Here is a 14,547-nt window from a genome sequence, read left to right on the forward strand (position 1 = left end):
GGAATGGAATGCACAGGAATGTGAAAAGAAACGGAATGGAATGTGGAATGGAATGGAATGTAATGTGGAATGGAACGGAATGGAATGTGGAATGGAATGGTATGGAATGTGGAATGGAATGTAATGGAATGTGGAATGGAATGGAGTGGAATGAAATGGCATGTGGAATGGAATGGAAAGGAACGTGGAAAGGAATAGAGTGGATAGTGGGAAACAGCAGAAAGTAAGGTGGAATGGAATGGAATGGAATGTGGAATGGAATGGAAAGCAATGTAGAATGGAATGGTATGGAATTTGGAATGGAATGGAATGCAATTTGGAAAGAAATGTGCAATGGAATGGAATGAAATGGCATGGAATGTGGAATGGAATGGAATGGAATGTGGAATGGAAAGGAATGTGTAATGGACTTTGGAATGGAATGGAAGGTAAAGGAACAGAATATGGAATGGAGTGGAATGGAATGTGGAATGGGAGTCAATGTGTAATGGAAAGCGGGATGGAATGGAATGGAATGGAATGGAATTGGGAATGGAATGGAAAGGAATGGAATGTGCAATGGAATGGAATGGAAAGGAATTTGCAATGGAATGGAAGGGAATGTGCAATGGAATGGAAAGAAATGTGGAATAGAATGGAACGGAATGTGGAATCGAATGCAATGGAATAGAATGGAATTTGGAATGCAATGGAATGGAAAGGAATGGAATGTGGAATGTAATGGAATGAAGAGTGCAATGGAATGAATGGAATGTTTAATGGAATGTGGAATGGAACGTGGAAATGAATGTGGAATGGAACAGAATAGAATGTGAAGTGAACTGGAATGGAATGAGGAATGGAATTGAATGGAACGAGGAATGGAATGCATTGGAATGTGGAAAGGATTATGGAACGGAATGTGGAATGGAATGTTGAATGGAATGTGGAATGGAATGTGGAATTGAATGGACTGCAATGTGGAAAGAAATGAGGAATGGAATGAAGAACGGAAAGGAATGGAATGTGGAATCGAATGGAATGGAATGAGGAATGGAATGTGGAATGGAATGTGGAATGGAAGGTGGAATGGATCGTGGAATGGAACATGGATTGGAATGGACTGGAACGTTGAATGGAATGTGGAATGGAATTTAATGGAACGTGGAATGGAATGTGGAATGTAATAAAATGGCTGGAATGTGGAATGGAATGGAATGGAATGTGGAATGGAATGGAATGGAATGTGGAACGGAGTGAGGAATGGAATGAAATGGAATGGGGTTGGAATGTGCAATGGAATGTGGAATGGATTGTGAAATGAAATGCGGAAAGGAATGTGTAATGGAACGGAATGGAATGTGGAATGTAATGTGTAATGGAACGTTGAATGGAACGCGGAATGGAATTGAATGGAACGTGGAATGGAACGTGGAATGGATTGCAATGGAATGTGGAAAAGAGTGTGCAATGGAATGTGGAATGTAAAGTAAAGGAATGTGGAGAGGAATGTAATGGAATGTGAAATTTAATCCTATGGAATGTGGAATGCAATGTGGAAAGAAATGGAATGGAATGTGGAATGGAATGTTGAGTGGAATATGGAATGGAATGTGGAATGGAATGGAATGCAGTGTGGAGAGCAATGGAAATTAATGGTAGGGAATATGTAATGGAATGGAATGGAATGTGGAAAGGAACGTGCAATGCAACATGGAATGGAACGTGGAATGGAATGGAATGGAAGTGGAATGGAATGTGGAATGGAATGTTGATTGGAATGTGGAATGGAAAGTGGAATGGAATGGAATGGAATGTGTAATGGAACGTGGAATGGAATGGAATGGGACGTGGACTGGAATGTGGAATGGAATGTGGAAGGGAACGTGGAATGGAATGAAATTTGGAAGGGAATGGATTGGAATGTAAAATCGAATATTGAATGGAATGTGGAATGGAATGGGAAATCGAATGTGTAATGGAATGGAATGGAATGTGAAATGGAATGTGGAATGGAATGTGAAATGGAATGTGTTATTGAATTGAATGGAATGTGGAATGGAACGTGGATTTGAATTTAATGGTACGTGGAATGGACGTGGAATGGAATAGAATGGAACGTGGAATAGATCATTGAATGGAACGTGGAATGGAACATGGAATGGAATGTGGAATAGAATGGAAAGGAATGTGGAATGGAATGTGGAATGGAATGGAACGGAATGTGGAATGGAATGTGGAATGGAATGTGGACATGAATGTTGAATGGAACAGAATGCAATGTGAAATGAAATGGAATGGAATGTGGAATGGAATGGAATGGATCAAGGAATGAAATGCAATGGAATGTGGAAAGGATTATGGAACGGAATGTGGAATGGAATGATGAATGGAAAGTGGAATGGAATGTGGAATGTAATGGAATGCAATGTGAAATGGAGTGGAATGGAATACGGAATGGTATGGAATGTGGAATGGACTGTGGAATGGAATGTGGAAAGTAATGTGGAATGGAATGTGAAATGGAATGGACTGCAATGTGGATTGAAATGTGGAATGGAATGTGGAAAGTAATGTGGAAAGGAATGTGGAATAGAATGGAGTGCAATGCGGAGTGAAATGTGGAATGGAATGTGGAACAGAATGGAATGGAATGCGGAATCGAATGGATTGGAATGTTGAATGGAACGTGGAATGGAATGTGGAATGGAAGGTGGAATGGAACGTGGAATGGAACATGCATTGGAATGGACTGGAACGTTGAATGGAATGTGGAATGGAATTTAATGGAACGTGGAATGGAATGTGGAATGGAATGCAATGGCATGTGGAATGGAATGGAATGGAATGTGGAATGCAATGGAAAGGAATGTGGAATGGAATGTGGAATGAAATGGAACGGAATGTGGAATGGAATGTGGAACGGAATGCGGAATGGAATGTGGAATGGAATGTGGAAATGAATGTGGAATGGAACAGAATGGAATGTGAAATGAAATGGAATGGAATGTGGAATGGAATGGAATAGAATGAGGAATGGAATGCATTGGAATGTGGAATGGATTATGGAACGGAATGTGGAATGGAATGTTGAATGGAATGTGGAAAGGAAGGTGGAATATAACGGAATGGAATGTGAAATGGAATGGAATGGAATGTGGAATGGAATGGAATATGGAAAGGAATGTTGTATGGAATGTGGAATGGAATGGACTGCAATGTGGAATGAAATGTGGAATGGAATGTGGAAAGTAATGTGGAATGGAATGTGGATTGGAATGGAATGTGGAATGCAGCGTTGAGTGGAATATGGAATGGAATGTGGAATGGAATGGAATGAAGTGTGGAGAGGAATGGAAATTAATGGTAGGGAATATGGAATGGAATGGAATGTAATGTGGAAAGGAATGTGGAAAGCAACATGCAATGGAAAGTGGAATGGAATGAAATGGAATGTGGAATGGAATGTGCAATGGAATGTGGAATGTAACGGAATGAAATGTGGAGTGGAAGGTAATGAAATGAGGAATTTAATGCAATGGAATTTGGAATGCAATGTGGAAAGGAATGGCATGGAATGTGGAATGGAATGTTGAGTGGAATATGGAATGGAATGTGGAATGGAATGGAGTGGAGTGTGCAGAGGAATGGAAATTAATCGTAGGGAATATAGGTTCGAATGGAATGGAATGTGGAAAGGAACGTGGAATGGAACGTGCAATGTAACGTGGAATGGATCGTGGAATGGAACGTTGAATGGAATGGAATGGAACGTGGAATGGAATGTGGAATCGAATGTAGAGGGGAATGTGGAATGGAAAGTGGAATCGAATGGAATGGAATGTGTAATGGAACATGGAATGGAAGGGAATGGGATGTGGAGTGGAATTTGGACTGGAATGTGGAAGGGAACGTGGAATGGAATGAAATTTGGATGGGAATGGAAAGAAATGTGGAATGCAATGTGAAATGGAATGTTGAATAGAATGTGTAATGGAATGGAACGGAATGTGAAATGGAATGTGGAATGGAATGGGAAATGGAATGTGGAATTGAATGGAATGGAATGTGGAATGGAACGTGGAATTGAATTTAATGGAACGTGGAATGGAACGTGGAATGGAATGGAATGGAACGTGGAATAGAACATTGAATGGAACGTGGAATGGAATGTGGAATGGAATTTAAAGGAATGTGGAATGGAATGAGGAATGGAATGGAACGGAATGTGGAATGGAATGTGGAACAGAATGTGGAAAGGAATGTGGAATGGAATGTGGAAATGAATGTGGAATGGAACAGAATGAAATGTGAAATGAAATGGAATGGAATGTGGAATGGAATGGAATGGAATGAGGAATGGAATGCAATGCAATGTGGAAAGGATTATGCAACGGAATGAGGAATGGAATGTTGAATGGAATGTGGAAAGGAATGTGGAATATAACCGAATGGAATGTGAAATGGAATGGAATGGAATGTTGAATGGAATGGAATGTGGAATGGAATGTGGAATGGAATGTGGAATGGAATGTGGAAAGTAATGTGGAATGGAATGTGAAATTGAATGGACTGCAATCTGGAATGAAATGTGGAGTGAAATGTGGAATGGAATGTGGAAAGTAAAGTGGAATGGAATGTGGAATGGAATGGACTGCAATGTGGAATGAAAGGTGGAATGGAATGTGGAACGGAATGTAATGTAATGTGGAATTGAATGGAATGGAATGAGGAATGGAATGTGGAATGGAATGTGGAATGGAACGTGGAATAGAACAAGGATTGGAATTGGACTGGAACGTTGAATGAAATGTGGAATGGAATTTAATGGAACGTGGAATGGAATGTGGAATGGACTGCAATGGAATGTGGAATGGAATGGAATTTAATGTGGAATGGAATGGAACGGAAAGTGGAATGGAATGTGCAATGGAATGTGAAATGGAATGTGGAAGGTTAAGGAAAGGAATGTGGAGTGGAATGTAATGGAATGAGGAATTTAATGCAATGGAATGTGGAATGCAGTGCGGAAAGGAATGGAATGGAATGTGGAATGGAATGTTGAGTGGCATATGGAATGGAATGTGGAATGGAATGGAATGTGGTGTGGAGAGGAATGGAAATTAGTGGTAAGGAATATGTAATGGAATGGAATGGAATGTGGAAAGGAACGTGGAAAGGAACGTGCAATGGAGCGTGGAATGGAACGTGGAATGGAATGGAATGGAACATGGAATGGAATACTGATTGGAATGTGGAAAGGAAGGTGGAATGTAATGGAATGGAATGGGTAATGGAACGTGGAATGGAATGTGGAATGGAATGGAATGGAATGTGGAATGGAACGGAAAGGAATGTGGAATTGAATGTGGAATGGAATGGAACGGAATGTGGAATGGAATGTGGAATGGAATGTGGAAATGAATTTGGAATGGAAGAGAATATAATGTGAAATGAAACGGAATGGAATGTGGAATGGAATGGAATGGAACGAGGAATGGAATGCAATGGAATGTGGAAATGATTATGGAACGGAATGTGGAATGGAACGTTGAATTGAATGTGGAACGGAACGTGGAATATAATGGAATGGAATGTGAAATGGAATGGAAGGGAATGCGGAATGGTATGGAATGTGGTATGGAATGTGGAAAGTAATGTGGAATTTAATGTGAAATGGAACGGACTGCAATGTGTAATGAAATGTGGAATGGAACGTGGAAAGTAATGTGGAATGGAATGTGGAATGGAATGGACTGCAATGCGGAGTGAAATGTGGAATGGAATGTGGAACAGAACGGAATGGAATGTGGAATGGAACGTGGAATGAAATGGAATGGAATGTGGAATGGAAAGAAATGGAAAGTGGAATTGAATGTGGAATGGAAAGGAATGGAATGTGGAATGCAATGAAATGGAATGTGGAATGGAATGCAATGGAATGTGGAAGGGAATGTGGAACGTAATGGAATGGTATGTGGAATGGAATGTGGAATGCTTGGAATGGAATGTGAAATGGATTGGAATGGAATGGGAATGCAATGTGGAATGCAATGTAATTGAAAGTGGAATGGAAAGTGGAATGGGATGGAACGGAAAGTGGAATGGGATGGAACGGAAAGTGGAATGGAATGGAAAGGAATATGGAATTGAATGGAATGGAATGGAATGTGGCATGCAATGGAAAGAATTGGAATGGAATGTGGAACGGAATGGAATGGAATGTGGAATGGAATGGAATGGACGGAGGAGTGGAATGGTATCGAATGTGGAATGGAATGGAGTGGAATGGGGAATGGAATGTGGAATTGAATGGAATGTGGATTAGAATGGAATAGAACGTGGAATGCAATGGAATGGAATGGAATGTGGAATGGAATGATATGGAAGGGAATGTGGAATGCAATGGAATGGAATGGAAAGGAATGTGGAATGGAATGGAATGGAATGAGGAATGGAATTTGGAATGGAATGTGGAATGCAATGGAATGGAATGGAATGGATTGTGGAATGGAATGCAATGGAATGTGGATTGGAATTTGGAAGGGAATATGGAATGGAATGTTGAATGCAATGGAATAGAATGTGGAATTGAGTGGAGTGGAATGGATTGTGAAAAGGAATGTAATGTAATGTGGAATGGAAAGTGGAATGGAATGTGGAATAGAATGAAATGGAATTGAATGGATTGTGGAATGGAATAGAATGGAATGTGGAATGTAATGGAATGGAATGGAATGTGAAATGGAAAGGAACGGAATTTGCAATGGAACGGAAAGGAAGGTGGAATGGAATTGAATGGAACGTGGAATTGAATGTGGAATGGAATGGAATGTAATGTGAAATGGAACGTGGAATGGAACGTCTAATGGAAGGTGAAATTGAACGCGGAATGCAATTTGGAATGGAATGTGGAATGGAATGGAATGGAACGTGGAATGGAATGTGGGATGGAATGGAATGAAATGTGTAATGGAATGTGGTATGGAATAGAATGTTATGTGGACTGGAATGTGGAATGAAATGGAATGGACCGTGGAATGGAAAGTGGAATGTTGCAGAATTGAATGTGTAATGGAAAGTCGAGTGGAATGGAACGGAACGTGGATTGGAACGTGGAATGGAACTTGGAATGGAACGTGGAATGGAACGTGGAAAGGAATGTGGAAAGGAATGTGGAATGGAATGCAGAATGGAATGGAATGGAATGTGGAAGGGAATGGAATGGAATGTGGAATGGAATGGAATGGGGAAAGGAGTGTGGAATGGAATGCAATGGAATGGAAAGCGGAATGGAAGGGAATGGAATGGAATGTGGAATGGAATGGAATGGAATGTGGAATGGAATGTGGAATGGAATGGAATGCGGACTGGAATTGAATGGAATGTGGAATGGAATGGAATGCGGACTGGAATTGAATGGAATGGAATGTACTGTGGAATGGAATGGAATGGAATGGAATTTGGAACGGAACATGAAATGGAATGAAATGTGGAATGCAATGGAATGGAATGGAATATGGAATGGAATGGAATGTGGAATGCAAAGGAATGGAATGTGGAATGGAATGTTGAATGGAATGGAATGGAATGTGAACTACAATGGAATGGAATGCGCGATGTATTCGGATGATATGTGGAATGGAATGTGGAATGTAATGTGGAATGGAATGGAAAGGATTGTGCAATGGAATGGAATGGAATGTGGAATGGAGTGTAGAATGGAACTGAATGGAATGTGGAATGGAACGGAAATGAATATGGAATGGAATGGAATGGAATGTGGAATAGAATGTGAAATGAAACAGAATGGAATGTGGAATGGAATGTGGAATGGAAATGAATGGAATGTGGAATGGAATGGTATGGAATATGGAATGGATTGGAATAGAACGTGGAATGGAATGTGGAATGGAACATGGAATGGAACGTGGAGTGGAACGTGGAATTGAATGCGGAGTGGAATGGAATGGAATGTGGAACGGAAAGCGGAATGTAATAGAAAGGAAAGTGGAATGGAATGTGAAATGGAATGCAATGGAATGTGGAATGGAATGGAAAGGAATGTGGAATGCAATGTGGAATGGATTGCAATGGACTGTGCAATGCAATGTGGAAAGGAATGGTAAGTAATGTTTACTGGAATGTGGAAGGGAATGGAATGGAATGTGGAATGCAATGTGAAATGTAATGGAGAGGATTGTGGAATGGAATGTGGAAAGCACTGGAATGGAAAGTGGAATAGAATATGTAATGGAATGGAATGGAATAGGGATTGGAATGGAAAGGAATATGGAATACAATGTGGAATGGAATGGATTGACGAATGGAATGTGGAATGGAATGGAATGTGGAATAGAATATTTAATAGAATGGAATATCATGTGGAATGGAATGGAATGGAATGGTATGTGGAATCGAATGGATTGGAATGTGGAATGGACAGGAATAGAATTTGAAATGGAATGGAATGGAATGTGGAATGGAAAGGAATGGAATGCGGAATGGAACGTGGAGTGGAATGGAAGGTAATGTGGAATGGAGTATGAAATGGAATGGAATGAAATGGAAAGAAAAGGAAGGGAATGGAATGTGTAATGGAATGGAATGGAATGTGGAATGGAATGTGAAGGAATGTGGAATGGAATGTGGAATGGAAAGTGGAATGGAATAGAATGAATGTGTAATGGAATGTGTAACGTAATGGAATCGAAAGTGTAATGGAATGGAATGGAATGGAATGTGGACTTGAATGGATTGGAATGGAATGAAATGTGGAATGGAATGGAATTGAATGTGGAATGGAACGTGAAATGGAATGGAAAGGGATGTGAAATAGAATGTGGAATGGAATGGAATAGAATGTGGAATGTAATGGAATGCAATGTGGAATGGAATGGAATGGAATGGAATGTGGAATGCAATGGAATTGAATGGAATGGAATGTGGAATGGAATGGAATGGAATGTGAAATGGAATGGAATGGAATGTGGAATGGAATGTGGAATGGAATGGAATGGAACAGAATGGAATATGGAATGGAACGTGGAGTGGAACTTGGAATGAAATGGAGTGGAATGGAATGGAAAATAGAATTGAACGGAGTGGAATGGAATGTGCAATGGAATTTGGATTGGAGTCGAATGTGGAATGGAATGGAATGGAATGTGGCATGGAATGGAATGGATTGTTGAATGGAATGTGGAATGGAATGGAATGGAATGCAGTGTGGAATGGAATGGAATGGAATGGAATGGAATGTGGGGTGGAATGGAATGGAATGTGGAATGGAATGGAATGGAATGTGGAATGGAATGGAATGGAATGTGGAATGCAATGAAATGGAATGTGCAATGGAATGGAATGGAATGTGGAATGGAATGGAACTGGAATGTGGAATGGAGTGGAATGGAATGTGCAATGGAATGGAATGGAATGTGGAATGGAAAGGAATGGAATTTGGAATGGTAGGGTATTGAATTTAATGGAATGTGGAATGGAATGTAATTGTATGTGGAATGGAATGGAATGGAATGGAATGTGGAATCGAATGTGGAATGGAATAAGGAATGGAATGAAATGCATAAAGGAATGGAATGCAATGAGGAATGGAATGTGGAATCTAATGTGGAAAGGAATGCAATGTGGAATGGAAGTGAATGGAATGTGGAATGGAATTTGGAATGGAATGGAATGGGCAATGGAATGCAATGGAATGGAATGTGGAATTTAATGGAATGGAATGGAATGGAATTTGAAATGGAATGGAATGAAATTTGGAATGGAACACTGAATGGAACGTACAATGGAAAGTGGAATGGAAAGTGGAATGTATTGTGTAATGGAACTTGGAAATGAACGTGGAATCAAATGTGGAATGGAATGCAAGGGAATGCAGAATGTAAGGGAATGGAATGTGGAATGGAAGGAAAGAGAATGGGATGCAATGTCGAATGGAATGGCGTGGAATGGATTGTGGAAAGGTATGTGGAATGGAAAGAAATGGAATGTGGAGTGGAATGGAATCTAATTTGGAATGGAACGTGGAATGGAATGGAATGGAATGTGGAATGGAAAGTGGAATGGAATGGAATGGAACGTGGAATGGAATGGAATGGAATGTGGAATGGAAAGTGGAATGGAATGGAATGGAACGTGGAATGGAATGGAACGGAATGTGGAATGGAACGTGGAATGGAATGGAGTAGAATGAGAAATGGAATGGAATGGAATCTGCAAAGGAATGGACAGAATAATGGAATGGAATGGAATGTGGAATTTAATGGAATGGAATGTGGAATGGAATGGAATGGAACGTTGAATGGAACGTGGAATGGAAGGTGGAATGGAACTTGGCATGGAAGGTGGAATGGAATGTGCAATGGAATGGAATGTAGAATGGAATGGAATGGAATCTGGAATGTAACGCGGAATGGAATGGAATGGAATGGAAAGGAATGGAATGGAATGGACTGTGGAATGGAATGTGGAATGGAATGCAGTGGAATGGAATGGAATGGAATGCAACGGAATGTGGAATGGAATGTGGAATGGTATGTAATGGAATGTGGATTGGGATGTGGAATTGTACTGAATGGAATGGAATGTTCAATGGCATTTGGAAAGGAATGGAAAGGAATGGAATGGAATTTGAAATGAAATGTGGAATGGAATGGAATGGAATGTGGAATGCAATGGAATGGAATGGAATGTGCAATGGAATTTGGAATGGAATGGAAGGGAACCTGGAATGGATTGTGGAATTCTATGTGGAATGGAATGGAATGGAATGGAATGGAATGGATTGTGGAATTGAATGGAAAGGAATGTTGAATGGAATGGAATGGAACGTGGAATGGAACGTGCAATTTAACGTGGAATGGAACGTGAAATGTAACATACAATGGAATGCGGAATGGAAAGGAATGGAATGTGGAATGAAATGCCGAATGGAATGGAATGGAATAGAATGGAATGGAATGGAATGCAATTTGAAATGGAATGGAATGGAGTGTGAATGGAATGGAAAGGAATGTGGAAAGGTATGGAATGTGGAATGGAATAGAATGGAATGTGTAATGGAACGTGGATTGGAATTGAACGTGGAATGGAATGGAATGGAATGGAATACGAAATGGTATGCAATGTGGAATGGAATGGAATGGAATGTGGAATGGAATAGAATGGAATGTGAACTGCATTGGAATGGAATGTGGAAAGGAATGTAATGGAATTTGGAATGGAATGTGCAATGGAATGCAAAGGATTGTGGAATGGAATGGAATGTGGAATGGAAAGTGAATGGAATTGAATGAAATGTGGAATGGAATGGAATGGAATGTGGAATGGAACGTGGAATGAAATGGAATGGAATGTGGAATGGAAAGAAATGGAATGTGGAATTGAGTGTGCAATGGAAAGGAATGGAATGTTAAATGCAGTGAAATGGAATGTGGAATGGAATGCAAAGAAATGTGGAATGGAATGTGGAACGGTATTGAATGGTATGTGGAATGGAATGTGGAATGCTTGGAATTGAATATGGAATGGAATGGAATGGGAATGGAATGTGGAATGCAATGTGGAATTGAATGGAATGGAATGTGTAATGGAAGGGAATGGAATGTGAAATGGAATGTGGAATGAAATGGAATGGAATGCAATTTGAAATGGAATGGAATGGAATGCGGAATGGAATTGAAAGGAATGTGGAAAGGTATGGAATGTGGAATGGAATAGAATGGAATGTGTAATGGAACGTGGATTGGAATTGAATGTGGAATGGAATGGAATACGAAATGGTATGGAATGTGGAATGGAATGGAATGTGGAATGGAATAGAATGGAATGTGAACTGCATTGGAATGGAATGTGGAAAGGAATGTAATGGAATTTGGAATGGAATGTGCAATGGAATGCAAAGGATTGTGGAATGGAATGGAATGTGGAATGGAAAGTGAATGGAATTGAATGAAATGTGGAATGGAATGGAATGGAATGTGGAATGGAACGTGGAATGAAATGGAATGGAATGTGGAATGGAATGTGGAATGGAAAGAAATGGAATGTGGAATTGAGTGTGCAATGGAAAGGAATGGAATGTTAAATGCAGTGACATGGAATATGGAATGGAATGCAAAGGAATGTGGAATGGAATGTGGAACGGTATGGAGTGGTATGTGGAATGGAATGTGGAATGCTTGGAATGGAATATGGAATGGAATGGAATGGAATGGGAATGGAATGTGGAATGCAATGTGGAATTGAATGGAATGGAATGTGTAATGGAATGGAATGGAATGTGAAATGGAACTTGGAATGGAATGGAATGGAACATGGAATGGAATGGAAGGTGAAATGGAATGGAACTTGGAATGGAATAGAACGGAACGTGGAATTGAATGGAATGAAATGTGGAATGTAATGGAATGGAATGTGGAATGTAATGGAATGGAATGTGGAATTCAATGGAATAGAATATGGAATGCAATGGCATGGTATGTGGAATGGAATGGAGTGGAATGCAGAATGGAATGTGGAATGATATGGAATGGAATGTTGATGCAATCGAATGGAATGTGGAATGGATTGGAATGGAATGTGTAATGGAATGTGGAATGAAATGAAATGGAATATGGAATGGAATGTCTAATGCTTGGAATGGAATGTGGAATGGAATGGAATGGAATCTGGAAGGGAATGTGGAATGGAATGTGCAGTGCAATGTAATGGAAAGTGGAATGGAATGTGGAATGTGATGGAATGGAATGTGTAATGAAACGCGAAATGTAAGGTAATGGAATGCAGAATGGAACGTGGAATGGAATGGTGTGGAATGTGGAATGGAATGGAAAGAAATGTGGAATGGAATGTGGAATGGAATGGAAAGGAATGTCTAATGGTATGCGGAATGGAATGTGGAAGGGAATGGAATAGTATGTGGAATGGAATAGAATGTATAATTCAATGGAATGTGGAATGGAATGGAAAGGAATGCAATGTGGAATGGAATGGAGTGGAATGTGGAATGGAATGGAATGGAATGCAATGTGGAATGGAATGGAATGGAATGTGGAACGGAATGCAATGGAACGTGGAATGGAATGGAATGGAACGTGGAATGGACTGGAATGCAATGTGGAATTGAATGGAATGAAATGTGGAATGGAAGGGAATGGAAGTGAATGGAATGTGGAATGGAATAGAATGGAATGTGTAATGGAAGAGAATGGAATGGAATGGAATGACATGTGGAATGGAACGGAATGGAATATGGAATGGAATATGGAAATGAATGGAATGGTAAGTGGAATGGAAGGTGGAACGGAACGTAATGACACGTGGAATGGAATTGAAAGGAATGTGTAATGGAATTAGGAATGGAACGTGGAATAGAATGGAGTGGAATGTGGAATGTAATGGAATGGAATGTGGAATGGAATGGAATGGAATGGAATGTGGAATGGAAGGGAATGTAACGTGGAATGGAATGAAATGTGGAATTCAATGGAAAGGAGTGGAATATGGAATTGAATGGAATGTGGAATGGAAAGGAATGGAATGTGGAATGGAATGTTGAATGGAATGGAATGGAATGTGAGCTGCAATGGACTGGAATGTGGAATGGAATGTGGAATGTAATGTGGAATGGAATGGAAAGGATTGTGCAATGTAATGGAATGGAATGTGGAATGCAATTGAATGGAGTGTGGAATGGAAAGGAAAGGAACATGGAATGGAATGGAATGGAATGTGGAATGGAACGTTCTATTCCACATTCCATTCCACATTCCATTCAACCTTCCATTCCATTCCATTCCACGTTCAATTCCACTTTCCATTCCACCTTCCATTCCATGTTCCATTCCACATTCCATTGCATTGCATTCCACATTCCATTGCATTCCATTCCACGTTCCCTTCCAAGTTCCAGTGCACTCCATTCCACGTTCCTTTCCACATTCCATTCCACTTTCCATTCCAAAACCTCCTACCTTCCATTCCATTCAATTCCACATTCCTTTCCATTCCATTCCACATTCAATTCGACATTCCATTCCACATTCCATTCCATTCCTTTCTATTCCACTTTCCATTCCATTCCATTCCATTCCACATTCCATTCCATTATATGTTGCATTCCATTCCATTCCATTCCAAATTCCAATACATTCCATTCCATTCGTCATTCTATTCCATTCCATTCCACATTCCATTCAATTCCATTCCACATTCCATTCCAAGTTCCACTCCACGTTGCTTTCTGCTTTCCATTTCACGTTGCATTCCACGTTCCATTCCCTTCCATTCCACATTCCATTCCATTCCATTCCATTCCACTTTCCATTACACGTTCCATTCCACATTGCATTCCTCGTTTCATTCCGCGTTCCTTTCCACGTTCCATTTCTTTCCACTCCATATTCCACTCCATTGCCTTACACTTTCCACTCCTTTCCATTCCATTCCATTGCATATTGCATTCCACATTCCATTCCCTTCCATTACAGATTCCATTCTATTCTGTTCCATTTTTCATTCCACGTTCCATTCCACATTCCATTCCAC

The sequence above is a fragment of the Pongo pygmaeus genome, chromosome 13, assembly GCF_028885625.2.
Source record: "Pongo pygmaeus isolate AG05252 chromosome 13, NHGRI_mPonPyg2-v2.0_pri, whole genome shotgun sequence".
NCBI lineage: Eukaryota > Metazoa > Chordata > Mammalia > Primates > Hominidae > Pongo > Pongo pygmaeus.